Source organism: Piliocolobus tephrosceles, chromosome 8, assembly GCF_002776525.5.
Source record: "Piliocolobus tephrosceles isolate RC106 chromosome 8, ASM277652v3, whole genome shotgun sequence".
In the NCBI taxonomy this organism is placed as follows: Eukaryota; Metazoa; Chordata; class Mammalia; order Primates; family Cercopithecidae; genus Piliocolobus; species Piliocolobus tephrosceles.
The window spans coordinates 25,749,077-25,772,408 of NC_045441.1; the positions used below are offsets into that span (position 1 = coordinate 25,749,077).

Here is a 23,332-nt window from a genome sequence, read left to right on the forward strand (position 1 = left end):
CTTGAACTGGGCTCAAGGGATCCTCCCACATCAGCCTGCTAAGTAGCTGGGATTATAGTCATGCACCCACCTGTGGCTACTATCTTGAAAAGAGGTGTCTCCATCACCCCAGGCCTGACATCTACTCTGCCTTCCATCTCCTTCCATCCCTCCATGAGAACTGTGCTAGCTAAGGACTCCAATATCCTCCAGGAAAGAATTCAGTCCTCTTCTAACTTGACTCTTCGCAGCATTCACTGGTGCCTCCACGTCTTCTGGTTCTACCCTTCCCCCTCAAGTCACTCCTTCATGTGGTCATCCTCCTCTTCCTCTAGAAGCCCTTAAACGAAGGTCTTCCATGGGTTTGCATGCTGGACCTCTGTTCTTCCAACTCCAAATTCTCTTGAGACAATCTTAACTCATCTCATAACTTTACCACCAACCCACATGGAAAAAAGTGCCAATTTATTTTCTCTGCATAGGTTTTCTTTTTGGGTTCTCTGTCTGAACGTATCTATTTTGAAAACGAAAACACTCACGCTAGCAGACTGGAGGAACAAAACAACCATAGAGACACTGCCTGCCCTAACAACATTCAGGCAATCTGGGAAAAAGAAATAATCTGAAAAGTTATATCTGTGACTCACTGATATGGTTTGGCTGTGTCCTCACCCAAATCTCACTCTGAACTGTAATAATCCCCACATGTCAAGGGCAGGGCCAGGTGGAGATAGCTGAATCATGGGGCAGCTTACCTCATACTGTTCTCATGGTGGTGAATAAGTCTCACAATATCTGATGGTTTTATAAATGGGAGTTCCCCTGCACAAGCTCTCTTGCCTGCTGCCATGAAAGACGTGACTTTGTTCCTCATTCACCTTCAGCCATGATTGTGAGGCCTCCCCAGTCACGTGGAACTGTGAGTCAATTAAACCTCTTTCCTTTATAAATTACCCACTCTCAGGTATGTTTTTATTAGCAGCATGAGAACAGACTTATACACTTGACAGCCAGGTGGTAAGCCACAATCACGTTAGGAAGAGGCAGAATCAAAACTGTAGGGCACTGAGTGTGGCATGTCCATTAATGCAAGCACTTATGCCTGGTTGTATGGCCTTACTTCTCTGAATCTAGTATTTAGTCATTTGAGGGCAACAGCAAGAACGAGGCAAAACTGAATCTTCCTCAGCACGAAGTGATTCTCCAAGCACAGATGCAGGCCCCTTCCTGGCACTTGGTACCTAGTACCCAGGCCTTCTGGGGTCATTCTCTAAAGAAGGCACTGTGGCTACAGGCCAGTAGGCCTCTGTGCCTCAAAGAGCCCCAAAGAGTTCTAGTGTTCTATACCACTGTAGGATGACAGTGGTATTAATATATCTAGTTTCAAATAGTTGGAAGGAGAATATCGAATGTTTCCAATACAAAGAAATGATAAATGACTGCAATGATGGATATGCTAATTATCCTGATTCAGCCACTATACCTAGTATATATCAAAACATCACTGTGTTCCCCATGAATATGTACAATTATTATTTGCCAATTAAGAAATAAAAGAGCTATTGATACAGAGAACATTGAACTCAAGAGCTCGCATCAGTTTTCGGGTAAAGCAAAATTAATTTTAAAAATACAGAAACTGACGGCACTATGTTTTGATCTGCTCTGATACCTGGAAATCCACTTGCATTACCCAGCTAATAAAAACTAGTGGGTCACGATAACCTACAAGAAGATTTTTGACTGATTAGATAGTGATACTCATCAAAAGGACTTAGGAGTAAATTATCTGGGCAACTTCTGGGGCAGGAAATATTTTTTTCCACACTGAATTTATGAGACAAACTTTGTCAGAATTTAAAGAAGATCTCATAAAACTCAGGATCCATGTATTCTCCAGAAACTCATCCATTCATTTTTAGGTAAACGTCTTAAATTTATAGATGCCACTGATTACTGAGGGTGGCAGGCAACCCAAGCATTCATCTACAGACGTGATGCTTTGAGAGTAAACATTCTCATCACATGGTGCTATGGCACCATCTCAACTGAAAAGAAAAGTGAGAAATCAACATGAAAAAAAGTATCCAGTCTGCACATACCTGCTGAGAATCTCACTGCTTTTCAGGTCTGTTAGTCAGTAGGTACAGTGATGAACTAAACATCTAAACATATGTGCAACAAAGAGCAACAGAAATGCAAAGTATTTTCTTCCTATACTTCATATTCTAATTATTGTATTATGTACAAATATTTATTTTCTTCCCATACTTCCTTTTCTAATGACTCTATTAAGTTATCTGCTTCATCATCAGGAAAAGAAGCAGAGCCTTGTTTGAGGAAAAGATGTCGAGAGAGATAATTTCAGAAATGGCTTCAGATGTTTAAAACATTACAACAACTTTGTTTCTAAGTTATCTCTATTAACTTTAGAATTGCAAAATTAACAAACTAGAAATAGAAATTGTTCGTCTGGAACAGCTTGAAACTCATAATTTTTTTTTTTGAAAAGACAGAATTTTTGTGTTATTAACACCATAAAGGTTAAAAAAAAGCTTCTTGGAAATGAAGTCATGTGGCTAATAAATGTGTTCTTGAAGGCTCTTCTTGGACTGGAGTCACTCACAAATCTCAGAAAGATGAGTTGAAATATAAACTCTAGGCAGGCTATTCTCGCTTATAAATAAAACAGTTCGAACTCTGCTTGGGGTTATGAGAATCCAAAATTCAGTATTACGGAGGTGCTCAGAACATTTGCATTTGAACATTAGAGACCAAATACTGGGCTAAGAGAATGGAGAAGACCAACAGGTAATAGCAGGCACAGATGGCCTGGGCCCAGGTCTACTGCTCTTGAGTGGAACTGACTGTAGGTCACCCGCTCCACTTTGAAACATGGGAAATTTCACATGCCTCATCCCTTTCCCAGGCAGGCCCTAAATGAAAGCTGTGGTGACACGAGATGGGTTGTGCAGTAAAGCAGTTCCCAGCTGTCTGGGCGAAACTCTATCCCAGTCTCCCTATCTCAGGAAAGTACAGTATGTTAGCAAGTGAGAGTGACGTTAAAGAGACATTCTTGAACTTGCTCTAGGAAATCACCTGTAACCTTTGGCACTTTACCTATTCTTAGTAATAGAGTATTTGTGACCACTAAGATGTGATAGTGTTACAGTTGAGAGTGGCCAATGTATATGACACCTATTGTCAACAGTAATTCCCAGGACATACTCCCATCTCTTCTTATTGCAGTTGCTAGTATACCTGTGAGGCCCACTCTGTTAAGGCAGATGACTTTTAGTATATACCACAGTAAAACACAAATAAGAAAATCAATTTCATAAAAGAACAAAACATTTAAGATACACGTAGCTCAGAAATTAACATGCAATGTCTCAGACTTATATAACTGAGAGAGTAGAGAGAACTATGGTTGGTTCATTACCCGATATAATGATATAATGAAACTAAGGAGTGTTCACGCTGGTTTACAAAAGGGCAGATAGTGGTGCTCACTAAAGCACAGAAAGCTTGAGGGATTCCTACAGAAATCCCCTTTAGGAGGTCTGGGCCCCACAAACAAACATTACATAGTAATGAGCCCGACTCCTAGGTCATGAGATGCTCCCCCAAATTACTGAAGGCTATAAATCTTAAATATAAAGGTGGCTAATACAAACTAATTATAAAATAGCAGTTTGAATTTAAGTAACAATTCTACAAGTAAAATATAAAAGTGTTAATGACCTCATTTTGAAATGATTGGTCACATGTCTCCAAATGCCTCATCTCTCCAGGTAAGAGTCAGGGTTCTATCCTGACAATAGGACACTCCTTCATTTCTCTAAAATTGCAGCTGCTGCTCTCTGGGAGCCTGCCAGTGGTGAGAACAGCTCCACTCCCATTCTAAATCACTAAGAGCTGCAATAAACGGTTACCATTTACTCCTAGGGTTGGCCAGTAAGCCCCTCCCCACTTTCCCAGTAAGTCTAACTAGAGACATTAAAAAAATGTGCTTTACCTACACCTTGCAAGTCTGGTCCTAAGACCTCTCTAAATAGATTTAAGCAATCTATTTAGAAGGAAAAGAATCTGTTTCTTGATGAAAACCACTCAAATTAGTAAATTAATTCTTGGTCTGATAAAGTCAAAACAAATTTCACTCCATCACTTCCCAACCCCTTCATCTATGAGGCAGGGGAAAAAATCTAGAATCAGAGTTACTAAAAGCAGAAAAGTTCTAGCAGCTGCAAACATGAAAATTAAGAAATTCCCTAGAAGAGAAATTCTCAAATTGTGCCTCACTGTAGCAAAGGAAAGTGAATGACTAATAGGTGCTAAAATTTCTAAAGTCTCACATCTCATAACATGTCCCAAATTTATAATTTATTTCATAACAAGCACTTTTAGCTCAATCTTTGGAAGAAATGTTTCAAATGGAACTGATCTCCGATTTTATCCTAAAAGTTAATGAGAAAATGGGTCTCAGAATTTGTAATCAACTTTGCTAAAATGTTCCTACTGACTTAAAAATTAAGAATTGGAAGAATTTTATAACTAAAATATTGTTATATTCTATTTGGATCCATCTTACCAGCATAAGTTGAAATTTTTCTTATGTGAAGTTACTCCAATTTCACCCTTTTTAACTTTGAGAACATGAGTTAATTTGTGTGCTCTCTCTGTATATTTTTATCTAAATCCTAGATTTGCTTGAAAATGTGAATTTTATCAGTTGTCAGAGGCAACTCAACATAAGAGGGTGACAGGGGGAGAAAATAAAATTATATTCAAATGAAAATTAAGCTGGCTCCCATCTGGCTAAAACTTTAAGCTTCAAATAAATGCAATTTTCTTTTCTTCACCTCATCCAATCAGACATAGAAAATATTCTTCTAGGGGGTAAGGAAATAGCAATCCAAGAAGGCAAAAGAGGGAAAACTGCCACTGCATCCTCTTACATCCTCATCACCCTACGTTCCTGGCACCATTGGATGGCAGAGGAGCCCATGCTACTTAAGTCTCTTCATTTTGTGGCTCTTCGCAAGCCTTCCACATCTTGGGGAGTGTGATTAAACAGACGTGAAGAGGATATGAGAATACATATGAGAGACTAGGAAAAATTCATATGAAAATGCAATCCTCTTGTATTCTTTATTTCCTTTTCATCTATAGTAGAGGGCTAAGACCATAAAAAGTATTTCTTTATCAATTTAGTTCACTAAAAATATCACACCCTTTCTTGATTTCCATTGGAATTTGTGAACCAAGTGTGTGTGTATTATACTTAGAACACATATTTAAGTATCAGCCTGGGATAATAGCTGTAAATTGGAAACGATGATCAGAAAATACACGGGTTTCCAGCCTCCTGTTCTCATCTGTGGTCCCGTGTGTTCTTGAGCAAGGCTTTCTTGTTTTGTCTGGCCATCCCTGGCTTCTAGTGAAAGATGGCATGATGGATTTCAGAATGATGGGTACCAGCTTTACTCTGTTGTCAGGGAGGGGTCCTGGCTCACCCTTTGGAACTAACCACACCTGGATTAATAAACGAGGGTAATCCTGTTAAGGGGAGCATCTGTGATGTATTTTCTCTTCTGGGACATTCCTTTATATACAATTCACAAAGGGGAGGCATACACTTATCGAGGAATCAGTGCATCATCCTAATAGTTAACTCAATGAGATTAGTGGAGATTTACGCCAATGAGCCTAGATTTACTTTCACCACGTTCCCCCACCAATTATCCTCCACCAACTGAGAACTACTAGTCAAAGAGGCAAAACTCATTGTCCAGAGCAAACTTTTAGGTGAACTGACAATAGCCTGTATCCTGATTTTGATGGTGGTTACATGACTGTATACATCTGCCAAAACTAAAGAACTGTACATCAAAAAAAAGGTAAATTTTACTGAATAAATTATCCCTCAATAACTCTGACTTAAAAGGAGAACAAAGAAAACTGAATCTCACCTGGCATTAAACCAGTATGTAATAGTCTGAATGACTCAAAAACAATATATTGAGTGGAAGAAAGAGAGACACAAAAAGCTACATATTGTGGGATTCCATTTACATGAATAGTAGGTAGAAAAGAAAGAAAATATATTATTCATCCCTTCCACCTCCACCCCTACACATACAAATCTCATACTCTTCACCACGCCCACAATCTTAGGGAAAAAAAAAATTGTATTTTTCCCAAAACTGGCCTCATGCTCTCACAAAGAAACTAGCAAGAGATTTCATAACTGTGTTTCAGAGTCTTGAGTGGGGCTGTTGTTCAAGAAGAGAATCAATTTTGGATGTTTTGATTCAAATCTCCTAAGGAGAATTCAACTCCAGAGAGAGCTCAGTGGGGGTGCACATGCAGTCTCTCTACCTTCCCCGCTCCTCATATTTCATTAAGCTAAAAGATTTAAGCACATTCAACAAGTAAGGAAGACAATACAATTTAATAACATCTTCCTGTATTTGGTGTAACTTGAAAAAAACAAAACTCGTGCTACCATATTTTCTCTTTTTTTTTTTTTTTTTTTTTTGAGACGGAGTCTCGCTCTATCGCCCAGGCTGGAGTGCAGCGGACGGATCTCAGCTCACTGCAAGCTCTGCCTCCCTGGTTCACGCCATTCTCCTGGCTCAGCCTCCTGAGTAGCTGGGACTACAGGCGCCCGCTGCCAGCCACCTCGCCCGGCTAGTTTTTTGTATTTTTTTCAGTAGAGACAGGGTTTCACCGTGTTAGCCAGGATGGTCTCGATCTCCTGACCTCGTGATCCGCCCATCTCGGCCTCCCAAAGTGCTGGGATTAACAGGCTTGAGCCACCGCGCCCGGCCAAATAGCATCCGCCCAAACAGGGACTTGAACCCTGGACCCTCAGATTAAAAGTCTGATGCTCTACCGACTGAGCTATCCAGGCCCCTTATATTTTCTCAACTAACATTAGCTAAAAAGATCATCCCCCAGTATCTTGCTAGTAGATGAAAATAAGATAAATTCCCTGCAGGCAAAACTAACTTTGTTAATGCCCCCATTTCAAACACTATCTTAGATCAGACATTACTCTGGAATATTATCCACCCTTTAAATACACACACACACACACACACACGCGCGCGCGCACACACACAACATATATAATATTAGTATACTCAAAAAGGTTCAGGAGAGCCCTTAAGCTGGGAGCTGAGGCTCAAGAGTAAACAAGTTCTTCTTGAGAATGAGGAGGAGCATTCTTTCTTTTAAATCTAAAAGTATTAACTCAAAAAGAATCTAAAACTTAACAAAAATTAGATACTAACCAAAGTATTCTATAGGCTTTTGGCAATTCAAAAAACAGAGTGTTAAAGTGCATGAAGCACCAAAAAAGGGTCTCCTCTGAAAATAGGGCTTGGGCCCTGATATGGTTTGGGTGTATTCCCACCAACATCTCATCTTGATTTGTAACCCCCACAATTCCTACGTGTCGTGGGAGGAGCCTGGTGGGAAGCAATTGAATCATGGGGGTGGGTCTTTCCTGTGCTGTTCTCATTATAGTAAATAAGTCTCAAAAGATCTGGTCTTAAAAATGGGAGTTCCCCGCACAAGCTCTCTTTGCCTGCTGCCATCCACGTACGATGTGACTGCCACATGGAACTGTAAGTTCATTAAACCTCTTTCTTTTGTAAATTGCCCAGTCTCTGGGATGTCTTTATCAGCAGAGTGAAAACACACTAACACAGGCCCCTCAATACTTAACTTCTTATGAACTCGAAATGCAAATCAATATAGTACCTCTATTTTAATATTTTTAAAGCAGTAAACTATATAAGTAAAACCACCACTCCATAAGCATCCCAAACGAGGAATCATCTATTCTACTTATTACTTAAAGAGTCAACCTTCATAGTTCCTTTGTCAATACCATGTGTCACCATTAACAAGGAGGAGCCTGCAGTGAGGGGGTGCCACTGGTTCCTCTTCTTCATAAAACATAAGGCGGGTACCACTCACATGCAATTACAACAGAATCAACCATTTCGACACACAAAATACACATGGACAATACCTATGTCAAAAAATGTTTAACCTTTCTCATAAAACAGCCAAGAATAAGACAATATCCTGAACTCTCAAGGTGACAAAGAGGTTTCTTGGTTTTCTTTTATTGTTGCTATTCTTTTTATCATACCCCTGGCTAAGGGGCCAGAAACATCAAAGGAAACTTTTCAGAGGGCAGTTTAGCAATATCTTTCTAGTAACCATACATGCTCACTGACTAGCAATTTCACTTCTAGGAATTTGTTCTAAGGAAAGGATTAAAAATGAATCCTTTGGATTCATTCTGGTGGTAGCCAGAGGTGTTTTTTACAGTAAAAATTTGGAAACAACCTAAATATATAGAAATAGACATCTTTTGTACATAATTTATGATATATATATATACACAATGGGATGCTATCTAGTCACTAAAGAATATGCCCTTGAAAGATATTTTAAGATATGGAAAAAAGTTATTGATGATAATTTTGAGGGAAGGAAAAAAGAAACCAGGATTCTGAACTTCAGAGGCAGTATGACCCCATACTTCTTATATATACATGTATATGCAAACATATGTATTTATGCAGATAATGTGAGGATACAAATATAGACACAGTAGAGGCTAAAAGGGAACACATCGCGATGCTTATGCTGTTATCTCAGGGTGGCAGAATAGTAAGGGGCTTTAATTTTCTCCTTTAAATATCATTCCCATTTTCTAAAACTTCTACATTTTCAACAGTAGACAAGCATCTGGTTTTTACTGTTGTTTGTGTGTACATGTGTGTGCTTGTTTTTTTTTTTTTTTTTTTTCCCTTAGAGACAGGGTCTTGCTCTGTCACTCAGACTAGAGTATGGTGGCACTGTATCCTTCACGAACATACCACAGTTCACCGTGACCCTTGAACTCCTGGGTCTGTGCTAGGACTACAGGCACATACCAGCATGTCTACGCAACTTTGTTTTATTTTTTGTAGAGACAGGGTTTTGCTGTGTTGCCCAGACTTGTCTTCTGGCCTCAAGAGATCCTCCTGCTTTGGCCTCCCAAAGTATTGAGATTACAGGAAAGAGCCACTCTGCACCTGGTCACTACAATTGTTAATGTACTGATTTTATAATATTAAAATATATTTCTATATATCTTATACAGTCCAGATTTTGTGTGATTATTTTAGGAATAGGGAAATGGCAGAAAAAAAATTCAAGAACAATTATGTGACTGTTTTAAAAAATGAAAATACTGATCCTCTCAAAAGTTGTAATACAGTATAATTAAATAAACAGTATAAATATATAGTATGCAAAATATATAATTATATAAATATATTTCAATGTATAATTATATAAATATATTTATATATCAATATACCATATATTTATGCATGTTTATACATATATACACTTATTCATATACTTTCATATGTTTTATATATATAAATTCATATATAGGGTATAAATATATAGTATAATTTAAATATAGAAAATATTTGGAAATAAAATCTATGCTATGTCACTTGTCTAAACAGTGGTAGAAATCAAAGGATTACTCTGTGGGTAAAACAGTTTTATTAACATTCTGTTTTGTTTCTATAGAACTACTCTTTGCTCAGTAGCTTAAAATGATGTTAGAATACAAACAAGTAAGAAATAATTCACGATTCACTTTTCAGTTATCTTCACCAGATCAATAAACTCCCAGTGCCTGGAATGAGATCTGGGACATAGCTGACGTACAGTAGGTATTTGCCTAATAACTCTGTGGCCTGGGTTCTCGGGAGGGTGAGGGGATGAAGACAAGAATCCTGTTGTCTTTGCTGTCCTATCTGGGCACCACGCTTGCAACACGGTAGGTGCCCCACAGAAGTGCACTGAATTACACTTAGCCTAGATCCAGGGCCCCAGAGTTTTGTGTGGTGGTGGCAATAACCTGGCTGTGAATGTGGGGTTAATATTAGACCAGAAGCAGCTAGGCAGAGAACATACCAAAGAGGAGTCAGAAGTGAAGTGGTTTAGCTTGTTTAGGGAGTTGCAAATGGGAAAATGCAAGCTGATTTTGGTCGTGAGTTTAGTTTTCTTTTGAGTTGCATTAGAAAATTAGGGCAAAAAAGCAGGCAGAAGCCAGATTACAGAGACTTTCAAGGCCCAAAGCAGTAGGGTTTTTTCCACAGACCTTGGCTTGAATGGGAATAAATGACTATTCAATCATTTTCTTATTATTTGGGACCCTGAAATTGCTTTCTCATGCCGCACTTATTCCCATTCCCCGGATTATGTGTGAGGATGTCCAGGAGCTATGGAAGGTGTGTAACATTTAGCCAGCCATTTCTGCCTGGGTTTTAGATACAGGGCTTTTACGTAGATAGTAGCTGATGGTTTTCATTTGGAAATATTTTAAATGGAATATTATCTTACCAATAAAACACTGGCAATATACTGAGACAAATGAGAAACACAGAAGCTGTTTTAAGGCCTAACTCCAGGAAGATGAGACCAAGGTTCTATTCGGCAGCTAAAAGGATGGACACTGTCCTTTTATTTAAAAGATATGTCTTGTGGCTTCTTCTTATGTGCATGTAGGAAATGTCACACATTCTTATTTTCTAATCTATCAAGAAGCCCTTCTAAGAGGGGGAGAAGCCTAGGGCTATGGGGACATCACAAAGAGCCAGAAGGGGCACCAACAGAAAGGCTGTGGGCAGGAATCGGATGGCGACAGATGACGATCAGCCTTCCTCACATCACTGCGTGCCAGGCAACTCGTCCCTTAAGATAAACCCTGACAGAAAATAATGAATTTGAATAAAAAAGTGTAATGCACACAATAATGTGAAAACAGACAATGCTCTATTGAGTAAGTAATTTCAAGGTGAACTGCCTTATAATGGGGCAGTGGTGAGGGGAACTTTTTAAACTATTTCAGCTGTGACCTACAGTATGAAACACATTTTGTACTGCATCCCGGTACACAGGCAGACGAACGTAAAACTGACTTAATGAAACACTTCCCTTTGTTACTTGTGAAGCACTCTAAAAATTATTTTACTCCATTTTGAAACCACTATCCGAAATTCAGTAAAGTGATTTCGTTACCCCGGATGAGTCACTATTTGCAATTACTTCAAGAGAGTAATCCATTTGACTGCCTCCTTCCAGTTATTTTTTTTTCCTATTTCTTGAGATAAAAAGCCTCCACAACCACATCTCATGAACTACTCAAAGCTAGAAATCAAAGGACTCAAGGTCATGACTAAAGAGGAATAGTCAAAAATGAAAGAAATTATATTATTATCTCAAGCATAAATACAGACAACCACGTGGCATGGGATCCGATGAAATAAGAATAAAGGTTCAGGAAATGGTCTCTTCTGCCCATCTCACCAGCCACGATGACCAGTGTTTTAAGAGAAAAACAGCACAGTCAACAGACAGAAGGTTAGGCTGATCTTGTTTGGCTGTTTAAATTTGTTTCCTTACCACCTGAAAACCCAAACCTCTACCCAGCCAAAATAGTTCAGTAACTGTTATTGGCTATGATTTTAACTTCTCCTCAAGGCTAGGAGCAGCAAAGAAACTGGGGCTCCATCCCACACAAAGAGAACAAAGATCTTGAGTTCCATTGGTGAGAATCTAGTAGCAGCAGGACCCATCTGCTGGTTTCTCACCTCCTTCCGACTCCCTGCCAGTGATGGTATCATCCTCAGGGTGCACCATCCCCCACCACAGACAGCCCTGAGAGGGCAAACTCCTGGCTGACGGGGTTCCCAACGCTGCCTCCATCGCGATGATGGTGACAGGCAATATCTGCTGAGCACAGGCTATGTGTCTGGCACTGTGGCTAAGACCCTTCCCATTGTCTTCTACCATCCCATGTGACTGCCTGTGCTGACTGGGAGGTTTTACGGATTATTTATCCTCCCAATTGTGCCCCCAGAAACAAAGAATTTAACTTTCTAACAAAACTGTCTTCTGTCCAGTTCGGCATGGTAGTCACTAGCTGTCCCACTCCAAACCGTGCAGCCTCTCCAAGCTTTACATACATGTTGGATTAAAGGACAATCTTATACTAGAATTGGGATGGAACTGATACTAATTATGGGGCAGATGGAGCTGAAGGGAGAAAAGCTGCAAATAAATATATGAAAATATGCAATTCAATACAGTGTGAGATGTGCCTCAACAAGGGGAAGGGCAGGATCAAGCCCAGATCGCAGGGAGCTGTGCCCTCAGGGAGAGAGGCTAAGAAGGGGGTCTGAACTGCACAAGCACAGGGATGGAAAGGACATTCTGGAATGAGGACCCAGTGTGGGCCATGGCCCAGGGTGAAGAGGAAGCACATCACACTGAGATTTCTGTGGCATGGAGGTGTTGCAAAGAAGTCTGGGCTTCAGCCTAAGAGGAATCGTGGCCCAGTGAGGGGTTTTAGACAGGTCTGACAATGCTGTAGGAAAAAACACACAGTTGCCGGATGAAGCAGGGGTGGACTGGAGGTGGCAAAGATGCAGGCCATACAATGGTGATCTGAATTAGACTGATGGAAGTGCATATGCAGAAAAATCAGGAGATTTAAGAAATATGGGTACTGAATTAACAGGATGTGACCACTGGCTGGCTAAGGATGTGAGGCAGTGACTGAAGATGGCATCAAGTTTCAGGCGCCAACAAGGGGGTGAATGGTGACCCAGGGAGGAGCCACAGGTGGAGAGAGGAGCTAGTGCATTTTCACTTTTTCTTGATTGTAGGAGCCAGGCCTTCCAGTCTAGCCCACTGTTAGGGAGAAATGAGCCGGAGCATACGAGCAAAGGGGAATGTACCTCCTGCCTTCATGAGCAGAGGGAAAGAAACCTACCTAGGAAGCATGAATATTTATACATTTAGTTTGATATTTTCCTCTTTTATTTTTTATAAGTAATGTCTATTCATTATCAAAAATATAAAAAGTACAGAGAAACAGAATCGGGACTGACCTAGTCAGGAGGCCTGGCAGGCACAGTGCTGCAGGCCCGCAATGCTTTCAGACACCCCTGAAAATATTTTAATTTCAGTTAAATCAGAAGGAAAACATAAATAGAATAATAATGAATCCAGCCAGGATTATATCCATCTTCATAATAATGCAGTCATAAAATGTAAGTTTTAATATTGTTTTATGAAGGAAGGGACCCATAAAGGCAAAAGTACCTAGGGCACACGAAAGTAATAATATGGCTATAGTGGAGATGAAGAAAGAGCATCCATAAATCCCTATCGATAAATCTCTACCTATAAATCTCTATCATAAATATGCATAAATCTACCACGCCTAATCCGAAAGTCTCTATCGTGTCTATATCTATTATCATCTATCTTAATATCTTCCTATATATGGATCACCTCAAATCCCACTATCTCAGGTAGGTTTCTTCCTTCACCCCCAATTTTTTAATTAGTTCAAAAACTGCCTTTTATCTGAATCTACATGACTGCTCAGTGAAGTGCAAATGCTTCAGCTTTTCCAGGGGTTAATTTGGTAAATAAATAAAAAACTTGAAGATTTCAGACCATTTGACACAGAACTTCTTCTAAGAATTAACTTGCAGGAAATAATCACATGGAATTACAAGGATGTTCATCACACTGCTATTTCTCATGAAAAAGAGAAATGTCCTTAAATATCCTGCAATAAGAGTCTAGTCAAATTAATTATAGTAGATGCAATGAAACACTAAGCAAACATTAAATAATGATACAATTACATTTTCATTATCGTGGATAGTTACAATATATTAAATAATAGAATATTTAAAAAATACATACTTTAATCCTATTTTAATGCCCCAAAATGTGGAAAGGTATATATGAATCCCTCTTGGTGGCAGGATAATATATAATTATTGGTTCTGCTTCTCTGCATGTTTAAATTTTTTAGCATTGAACATATATTACCTGTGAATTTAAAAATACTAAAAGTATGCACTAATTCAGAATCTGTTGGTAGACACTTGGCTAAGGAAATTATTAAGGTGTGTGTAAAGACAGAGATACAGGTCTCCTTCTTCATCAAATTTTCCCTCTCTACCAAATCTTCCCCAGGAGCATATAAACATGCTGTTATTTCCCCCACCGATGAAGAAATCTCACTTGACTATAACTTCCCTTCCAGCTTCCACCTTATTTTCTATATCACTGTGAAGCAAAGCCCCTTTAAATGGTCATCTATATCAGTACCTGTCAAACTATCTGCAGTGAAAACCAGTTTGTTTTCAATTTCTAACTTGTTGTTTAGAAACAGACACTCTTGAAAAAAAAGTATAATGAAATTTAATCCCCAGAAAAATGATCATGGGCTTCATTGAAGGCTATGGTGATGTCAAACTGTGTAAAAGTTTCTAAAAGCCCCCCTTCACTATCTCCTCACAGCCATCATCGACCCACACTGAGCAGCATGCATTTCTACTAACCGTCCCAATGCCTCTGCCCCTACTTGCTCTTAACTCATCTAGTTGGGCTCTCTCCTCCCCAACTCCAATGAAATCACTCTTGTTCAGGTCACCCTGACCTCCACCTTACTAAAATCAATGGTCAGTTATCAGTCCTCATTTAACCCCACCACCTGAAGCATATGACACTGTAATCTCTCCTTCACCTTAAATTGAACTTTCTCTTGAGTTTCTTCCTATGCCCCTGGGGCCCCACATTCAATTCCTTCCCCAGCCTCCTCTTCTCCCCAGCCTCTAAATCTTGTGGTGCTCTAGGGATCAATTCTAGGGCATCTTCGATGTTTTCATTCAGTCTCATAGCTTTAACTATTATCTATGTACTCGTGATGCCCAAAGTTAAATCTCCAATTCAAAACCATCCCCTAAACTCCAGACACATATATCCAACTTTGAAATCAGCATCTCCAATTACATGTCTAAACAACATCTCAAAACTAACACAAATAAAACAGAACCCTTAATCTTGTATGCCCCTCCATCAATTTCAGTGATGACTCCCTGCTTCTAGTCATCCATGCTTCACTCCTCTTATTCCCCACTCCACATCCAGTCATCCAGGAAAATCCTGTTGGCTCTACCTTTAACATAAATCCTGAATCCAACCTTTTTACAGTACTACCACTGCTAACACTCTGGTTCAGGACACCATCATCTCTCAACTTGCTTATTGTAGTGGGGTGTATTAATTTGACCTCCCACAGTCTAATCTCAATAGATGAGCCACACAGTTCTTTGAAATTATAAATCACATGTCATATGTAGGCTCAATCTGCCCAATGGCTTCTCTTTCTACGTAAAGTAAAAGCCAAATTGGTTACAAGGGCCTACAGGTGCTTGAAGAATCTCTCACTCACTGTCCCTTTTTTTGTTTTGTTTTGTTTTTTGAGACAGAGTCTCGCTGTGTCACCCAGGCTGGAGTGCAGTGGCATGATCTTGGCTCACTGCAATCTCTGCCTCCAGAGTTCAAGCAATTCTCCTGCCTCAGTGTCCCACGTAGCTGGGACCACAGGCGCCTGCCACCATGACTGGCTAAATTTTTTAAATATTTTTAGTAGAGACGGGGTTTCACTATGTTGGCCAGGCTGGTCTTGAACTCCTGACCTCGTGATCCACCTGCCTCAGCCTCTCAAAGTGCTGGAGTTGCAGGTGTGAGCCACTGTGCCCGGCCACCCACTACCCCACTCTTACACTATCTTCCCCTGGTTCTCTCTGCTTCACCCCCACTGGCCTCTGTGTTCTTACTTTCTCATGGCGAACACTCATGCCTCAGGGTCTTCATATTGGCTGTTCCCTCTTTCTGGAAAACTCTTGTCCAGACACCATCTTGGCCCACTTCCTCCCTTCATTCATAATTTTGATCAATGTCACCTTCTCAATGAGGCAATCTCATGAGTCCTCCCTTTTCTGCTGGATTTTTCTCCATTGTATTTTTCACCATATGACATACTTCTTTAGCTGTTTATTATCTTTCTCCAACTAAAATATATTCTCTTTAAGGGAATGCATAGTAGTCAGATTATTTCACTGCTATAGCCCCAGTGCTAACATGTTAAGTGTATTTACTGAGCAAATGTTCATCCCGGTGCTCTTTATAAAAACAAAAATTTGCAAACAATGTAAATACCTGTCAATAGGAAACACACTTACATAAAATGAAATACTATTTATATCCATATCCACAAAATGACCTTATCTATAAAATTGAATACTATGCAATTATTAAAAGTTTGAATGAACTACAAATGAACATATTTTCTGAAAGGAAAGATGTCTCTAATACATTAAGTGAAAAGAGTCAGGATATAAACTAATATGCATATTAGTCCATTTTTATAGTAAAATCACATAGAAGAATTTGGTATAGTATATGTGATATGGTTTGACTGCGTCCCCACCCAAATCTCATATAGAATTTTAGCTTCCATAATTCCCATGTGTTGTGGGAGGGACCCAGTGGGAGATAACTGAATCATGGGAGTGATTTTCCCCATACTGTTCTCATGGTAGTGAATAAGTCTCATGAGATAAACCCCTTTCACTTGGCTCTCATTCCCTCTTTGCCTGCTGCCATGTAAGACGTGCCTCTTGCCTTCTCCCATGATTGTGAGGTCTCCCCAGACATGCGGAACTGTGAGTCCATTAAACCTCTTTTCTTTATAAATTACCCAGTCTCAAGTATGTCTTTATCAGCAGCATAAAAATGGACTAATACAATATGCATTAAGGCAAATTCCTGATCTAAAACAAAAACAAAAAAATGATGAAAACAATGAACCCTGCGAGACCTCATATTTGAGGTTTCTTCTGATGGTGACAATAACACAGAAAAGCAGCAGGATGAGTTCTCACCCGGGCAAGTCGATGGGAAAATAAGTTAGTGCATTTTGGTAGGATTCTTAGGGACTCTGGCAAAAAGCAATTTCTCAAACAATTAAATTGCCAATAAAAGACAAAGAAACATGAGAGCTATGCTTCTTGGGGATAGGTATGACTTGCAGAAATGTTAATAGCATTTGCATTTAGGTTCATTTGTTCCTCCAAGTGTCAGGTTTATTTAAACACTGCTGTTTCCACGTAAAGATGGGCCAGGCACCTGCCACAGCCCCCAAAAGCTGCACTGGCATTATAGAGTGGTCACCAAACCTAGCTCAGGGGATGCTTACGTGGGAAAATAGAGGGGGAGAAATCAGTTGGGCAGAAAATAACGAAAACAGAGGGTTTTTTTTTTTTTTTTTTTTTACCACTTCCTATATCTGTTCTGGCAAAATTAATGTTTAATTCCTCTAAAAATACTCTGATGGTTGATATTTCAAAGTAGAAAAACATGCAGAATGAGAAAGGCATATTTCACAGCCGGGCACAGTGGTTCACATCTGTAATCCCAGCACTTTGGGAGGCCGAAGCAGTCGGCTTGCTTGAGTCCCAGGAGTTTGAGACCAGCCTGGGTAACATGGTGAAACCCTGCCTCTACCAAAAAAAAAAAATACAAAAATTAGCTGGGTGTGGTGGCATGTGTCTGTGGTTCCAGCTACTTGGGAAGCTGAGATGGGAAGATCACTTGAACCTGGGAAGCAGAGGTTGCAGTGAGCTGTGACTGCATTACTGCACTCCAGCCTGGGTGATGCTGTCTCAAACAAACAAACAAACAAATGGAAAAGCCCATTTTGCTTAAATGTCTGTCCAAAAGCTGAGAGTCATCATACCTGCAGGGGAGAGGTAAATCCTTTGGTCCATGCTTTGAGGTTGCCTATTCCCCAGGAGCCCTTTATAACAAGGCCTGTGGGCATTTCCATAATTCTCTTATACAGAATAGAATAGCCAACTCAGGTTATACACATGTCACTCAAGAACAGGTGACAACAAAGTTCAAGTAAAATGAATGTGGTGGTTACAGTCAGCATATTGGTTACATAACAAGGAGTACCACAGTAGTTTTGAGTTGGTGGCCACCTGGACAATCCCAGCACTTCCCCGCCTAAGAACATGAGAACTATACAGGAGTTGCTTGTCTAGAGCTGCTTGGTAGTGGAGCCAGAACCAGAATCCAGGTCTTCTAATGCTTAATCTCTCTTAGGCACTGTGAGTGGCTCTTGCCACCACACAGTAATATCCACTTAGCCATGATCTGAATTCCCAGGAAAGGGTAAGTCCAAAGTTGGGAGGGGGCAGTCAGGCTGCCTAGGAATCAACTGCAGAGTCTATTAAGCTTGCTGATTTCTGGATTCCCCTGCAGGAATTTGCATTTCACAGAAGCTCCCTGAAGTGAATCTGATACACAGCCAAGTGCAGGAATCACCGGACTAAGTTATACAAGACAGAAGAGCAAAGAAACCAGCAGATTTCCATGTAAAAAAATGCAAGTCATTCTCCTTACTCACTCTGTAAAAAAAAAGCATGGAAATATGCAATTATAAAGCTCAAAATAGCTTCTTCAGGGAAAAAAATGTGATTCACACTTCTAAAGATGCTCAGGCCACAGCTGCAATCTGTTCTTGTTGCCAAAACCCTTGGGAAGTAAAATTAAGGGAAGCCACATTGGGCTTGTTTGCTGGGATCTAGAATTGTGTCCCGCTCCCTGCAGACAGGTCAGAAAGGCCTCTCTGGGAGGAAGAGAGCGAGCTCACTCCAGAGAGACAGGCAGCCAGAAGACCTGCCAGCTGGAGCTGCCCCTGATAATCTGGCTTCCGACAGCCACCATCCGAGAGGACCTGGCTCCCATCAAGTCCTGGTGGATAGGTGCACCTGCTGAGGAGGAGGCAGCTCTGCAGAAGTGCTGTTTACTGGCCTCTCGGAGTCCTTGCTGGAGTTCTGCCTAGAACAGAGATTGAACTCTGTGCTGGTTAAAGTTGAACTCATTTCCCATAGAGCAGGAGTGGGTAGAAAAAAAGCAGCAAGCTGAGAGCTGTCTGGAGGCAGTTGGGGATATAATAAATTAGGAAGTCACACAGCTGTGTGTTCTGAAACACAAGATTGAAAATAGATCATTTTTTTTCCTCTTAGGGGAACATACTGTAGTGTTGATATTTTCTAACTCAAATTTGGACTCAGTGGGCCTTCTCAACCAAATTACCCTGTGGAGGAGGGGAAGGCAGAGGAATGAAGAAAAGCCCTTTAGTATAACTCATTCTCACTTATTTTAGAAGAAAACAAGAATGTTGTTTGAGAGGTTTCAGGGTAAAATGCAAAGTTCATTAAAAATTTAGCAATGTCTGAAGAATATTTTTCGAACTGACCCTGAAGCAAATAGAAAGCTACTCTGTTCATGCAACAAACACTTATTAAATGCAGACTACATGTAAAAACACTGGGCTAGAATTTAAGATGGAAGATGAATTCACTATGAGTCTAGTCCTCAAAGGGCTTACAGTCTGTAAGGAAGACAGAATATTTACAAAAAAAGTGATAGCAGTGGGTGATAGTATTGCACCATAGTTAAGGGCAAACAGCATAGGAGAATCTCACAATAATTCACTCCATCTAATATCTGCATCACCTCAGTCTACTTAACCTCTCCCTTCATCTCAGGTTCCTTATTTGTAAATGGAGACGCTGAGGGGGTTAACAGAGGTAACATGTGCTTATTATTGACACTGGGAATTCTCTGTTACATAGAAAGCATCCAATAAATGGCAGTGGTCTCCCTCTTTTTTAAAAAGCAAATGCTTTCTCTTTTTTTGAGATGGAATCTCACTCTGTTGCCCCGGCTGGGGTGCAGTGGCACGATGTTGACTCACTCCAACCTCTGCCTCACGAGTTCAGGTGATTCTCCAGCCTCAGCCTCCCAAGTAGTTGGGGTTACAGGCTTCCAAAAGCATACCTGGCTAATTTTTGTATTTTAGTAGAGACAGGGGTTTCAGTATGTTGGCCAGGCTGGTTTCAAACTCCTGACCTCACGTGATCTGCCCGCTTCAGCCTCCCAAAGTGGTTGGATTACAGGCACGAGCCATCGTGCCCAGCCAAAATCAGCAAGTGGTTTTTGATTGAAGTTCAAGTGCCCAAGGTTGGGAGACATGATTAGCACTGACCTTCTAATCTACTCCAACCACCAGGTAAATCTTTACAACCAAAGGCTCCAGGTTAAGGATGAGAAATAAAAGCATTCTAGAACTTTCTGTCCTCAGCTGCTCCCCTAACCACTGCAGACTCCCTGAGGGAAAACCTGACACTTGCGAAAAGTGTGTTAAAGACTTTAGCTGTGGGTATGCTTCTGTTTTTTTTTTTTTTTTTTTTTCCTCCATTTGTTTGTTTCAGTCATGTATATTTTGGTTTTGAAAACTTTACAGTTAGCATTTCGTTACCTTTTCAGTGCAGTTTGACATCCTGATTTCTGTGGTTTTACTTTCTTTTAGTGACATTAGTTTATTTTACTATCTATTAGAAACTTCTAGCATTCTGCTTATACTTTCCCTCCAATTTCATGCTGCCATCCATACTAATATTCTACTTTTACAACTTATGAGGACTTTGGAGGGTATGGACTGGTACATCAGGATCCTACAAGAAATGCTGATGACAGTGATTACTACTCTGGAAAAAAACATAACCCATAGGTCCAAGCTTGAGATTTAGAAGAGATTGGCATCTCTGGAACCAGGGAAAAATGGTTTTTGCACTTTACACCTTTGGAATGAGAGTAGTTACTTTGATACTCATTTTACTGATGAGACTTGATGGTGCCATCCTGCAAACTGCCTCCATCATTGATTGGAATCCTGTTACATTTGTGATTTTGTTTTATGATGTTTCTCCTGCTACAAGACGCTTGCATCCTGAATTTAAACTTCCTCATGTATATAAGCACTGGGATTTTAGGAAAACGACATCCACCAGCATTGGAAAAGACTAGAAGGGAAGGTGGACGTAAGTTTCATCCAAGAAAGGTTCCTGACAGCAACACCGTGGACCTGCTTTAGGGAGAACTCGGCAGCAGTGAGTCTCTCTCAGATCTCTAAGGGCAAGCAGAGGTGCTCAGCCAGACTCCGGATACCACTTCCATATGGAGCCTCGCTCTGTGGCAGCGGAGTCCCTTCCTCCTCCACAGCCTTCCCGGGCAAGCCTCCTGCCAGGCAGGGCTCCAGCACCTTTTGCTCTTTCAGAGACAAGAGGCTGGAGTTAGAACTGATTTAAAATAGTTCTATTTTGAAATTTTCTTCAGGTTACATTTTTTAAAACAATTTTTTTTTTGGCTAAAAGAAACATTTTTGTAACAATTCATGACTGTGTGTGTGTGTGTGTGTGTGTGTGTGTGTGTGTGTGTGTGTGTGAGAAGAGAGGGAGAGAGAAAGAGGATGAATGATAAAACGTATGTGGCAAAATGTTAACATAACCATAGATGAACCTGGGTGAAAAAAGAATGGGTTATTTGGGCCAGGTGCAGTGGCTCATGCCTGTAATCCCAGCACTTTGGGAAGCTGAGGCATACGGATCACTTGAGGTCAGGAGTTCGAGACCAGCCTCGCCAGCATGGCAAAAACCCATGTCTACCAAAAATTCAAAAATTAGCCCAGTGTGGTGGTGCATTCCTGTAATCCCAGGTACTCGGGAGGCTGAGGCAAGAGAATCGCTTGAACCCAGGAGGCGGAGGTTGCAGTGAGCCGAGATCACACCACTGCACTCCAGCCTGGGCAACAGAGTGAGATCCTGTCTCAAAAAAAAAAAAAAAAAAGGAATTCTTTGAACTTTCTTGCAAAAAAAAAAGTTTAAAAATTTACATTCTTTTTCTATTGCTATTCTTTATCAGTTCTCCCTTACCAATTCTCATACCCTTATTCTTTCAAATGAAGTCTAGAGTCATTCTGTGAAGTTTTCACCCTAATTCCCAGTGCTACTGTGGAATGCGATATGAGCCTGTCCACTAATGTAGAGGAACTTGCATCTTTTTCATATTGTTTTCTTACCAGGAAGAAAACATTTTGCTTCTCTATTTATTTGAAATGTCTATTGTATATTTTGGTAAAGTCTTATATAATTTTCTTCACCTAAGTTTCCAAGATGTTTTCCATTGGGATTATTCCAGAGTAGTTTACATTTTCATTGCTACTGTTAAATAATCTTTTTTTTCCATTTTATAATTAATTATTGCTGACATATGGAACATCTACTAAGTTTTGTTTATTCACTATCTAGCTAAACCACATTAGCTTATCCTTTGCTTCTTCAGGGATAGAAAATCTTATTACCTATAGTTTAAAATATTTGTTTCTATCGATGAACTCTACCTCTAATGTGTTTGTAAGTTTTCCAGATCAAGGAGAAATAGTAATGGTGAATAATATCAGCATCATATAGCATCCCAGTTTAGTTTTAATTTTTTTATGGGAAAGCTGTTTTGGTATCTTCATTTTAAGAATGATGCTAGCTTGTCACTTTCTGGCAGATTTTTCTTTAATGATAAGAATGTGTCCTAGTCCATCATCTTTAGTGAATGTATTAAATATTATGAAATACTATTTTAACATTATTGGGTTTAAATTGAAATTAGCATCTGGGTTTTCACATTGAGCTTATTCATGTGAGATGGAGCACTGACCTGTTTCATATTTTCAAGCTCCTCTTGCTTCCCTGAGACAAATGAATATTTGAGCCAAATTCAGTGTCCACTGCCAGCAAATGCAAAGGCTTTTGTAACATGTACTTTGCTAACATTCATCATTCATTTTTTCATTTTACTTTTTATTTGTCCTGGTTTTTACCATGTATCATTATTTTTTGTTATCTTCAAGGTTACCTATAAACTGCCCCAATTTTTAGGGGAAGTGAGGCCAGGAATGAAAGAAAAAGAAAAGAGTATGTATTAATAAACAGTAGAAAGCATAACAAAGAGACACATAACAAAGAGACACAGAGAAAGTGCTACAGGAGTTCTGAGGATGCTGTAATGCCCTCCCACAGTGAGGGTGAGGTGAGGAATCAGAATGGTCATCCAAACCTGACACTTGAGATGAACCAGAAGTGTTTCTATAAGGCGTTAAGAAGACAATGGGAGCCTGTGCCTTTCAACAGATCTGTATCTCTCATTACCAGCTTGGGCAAATCTACCAAGCTCACCTCTTAGCCATGACCTCTAAGAGACAACAGGAATGGATGCTGATTGGGGCCAGCTATGTATCTTTTCAGAAATAATGTAAAAAGGAGTAAGTCCTTAAAAAGCCTAGGGTAAATATTATTTTCATGCATTTATAATTGAGATGTGCTTGGTATAGTCTCCTTTTAAACTGCCAAGTGTAGTTGCTCTCTGCAACCACTTCCTATGGGGATGAACATTTTACTGCAATTTCAAAAGTATCTCTAAGTACTGCCTTCTGAAACAAAAACAAAACACCACAGAGCTTCAGATTCTTAGGATGCCCACAAAATGC

General features: G+C 40.0%; 1 protein-coding gene and 1 non-coding gene across 5 annotated transcripts in view; both read right to left on the reverse strand.

Annotated features, from left to right (window-relative positions):
* ELMO1 (engulfment and cell motility 1) overlaps window positions 1–23,332 on the reverse strand; it is a 590,246-nt gene that overhangs the window by 210,137 nt on the left and 356,777 nt on the right. The gene's annotated exons all lie outside the window — the stretch shown is intronic.
* Window positions 6,823–6,895, reverse strand: TRNAK-UUU. The gene has a single exon. It is a non-coding gene; the product is annotated as a tRNA-Lys (tRNA).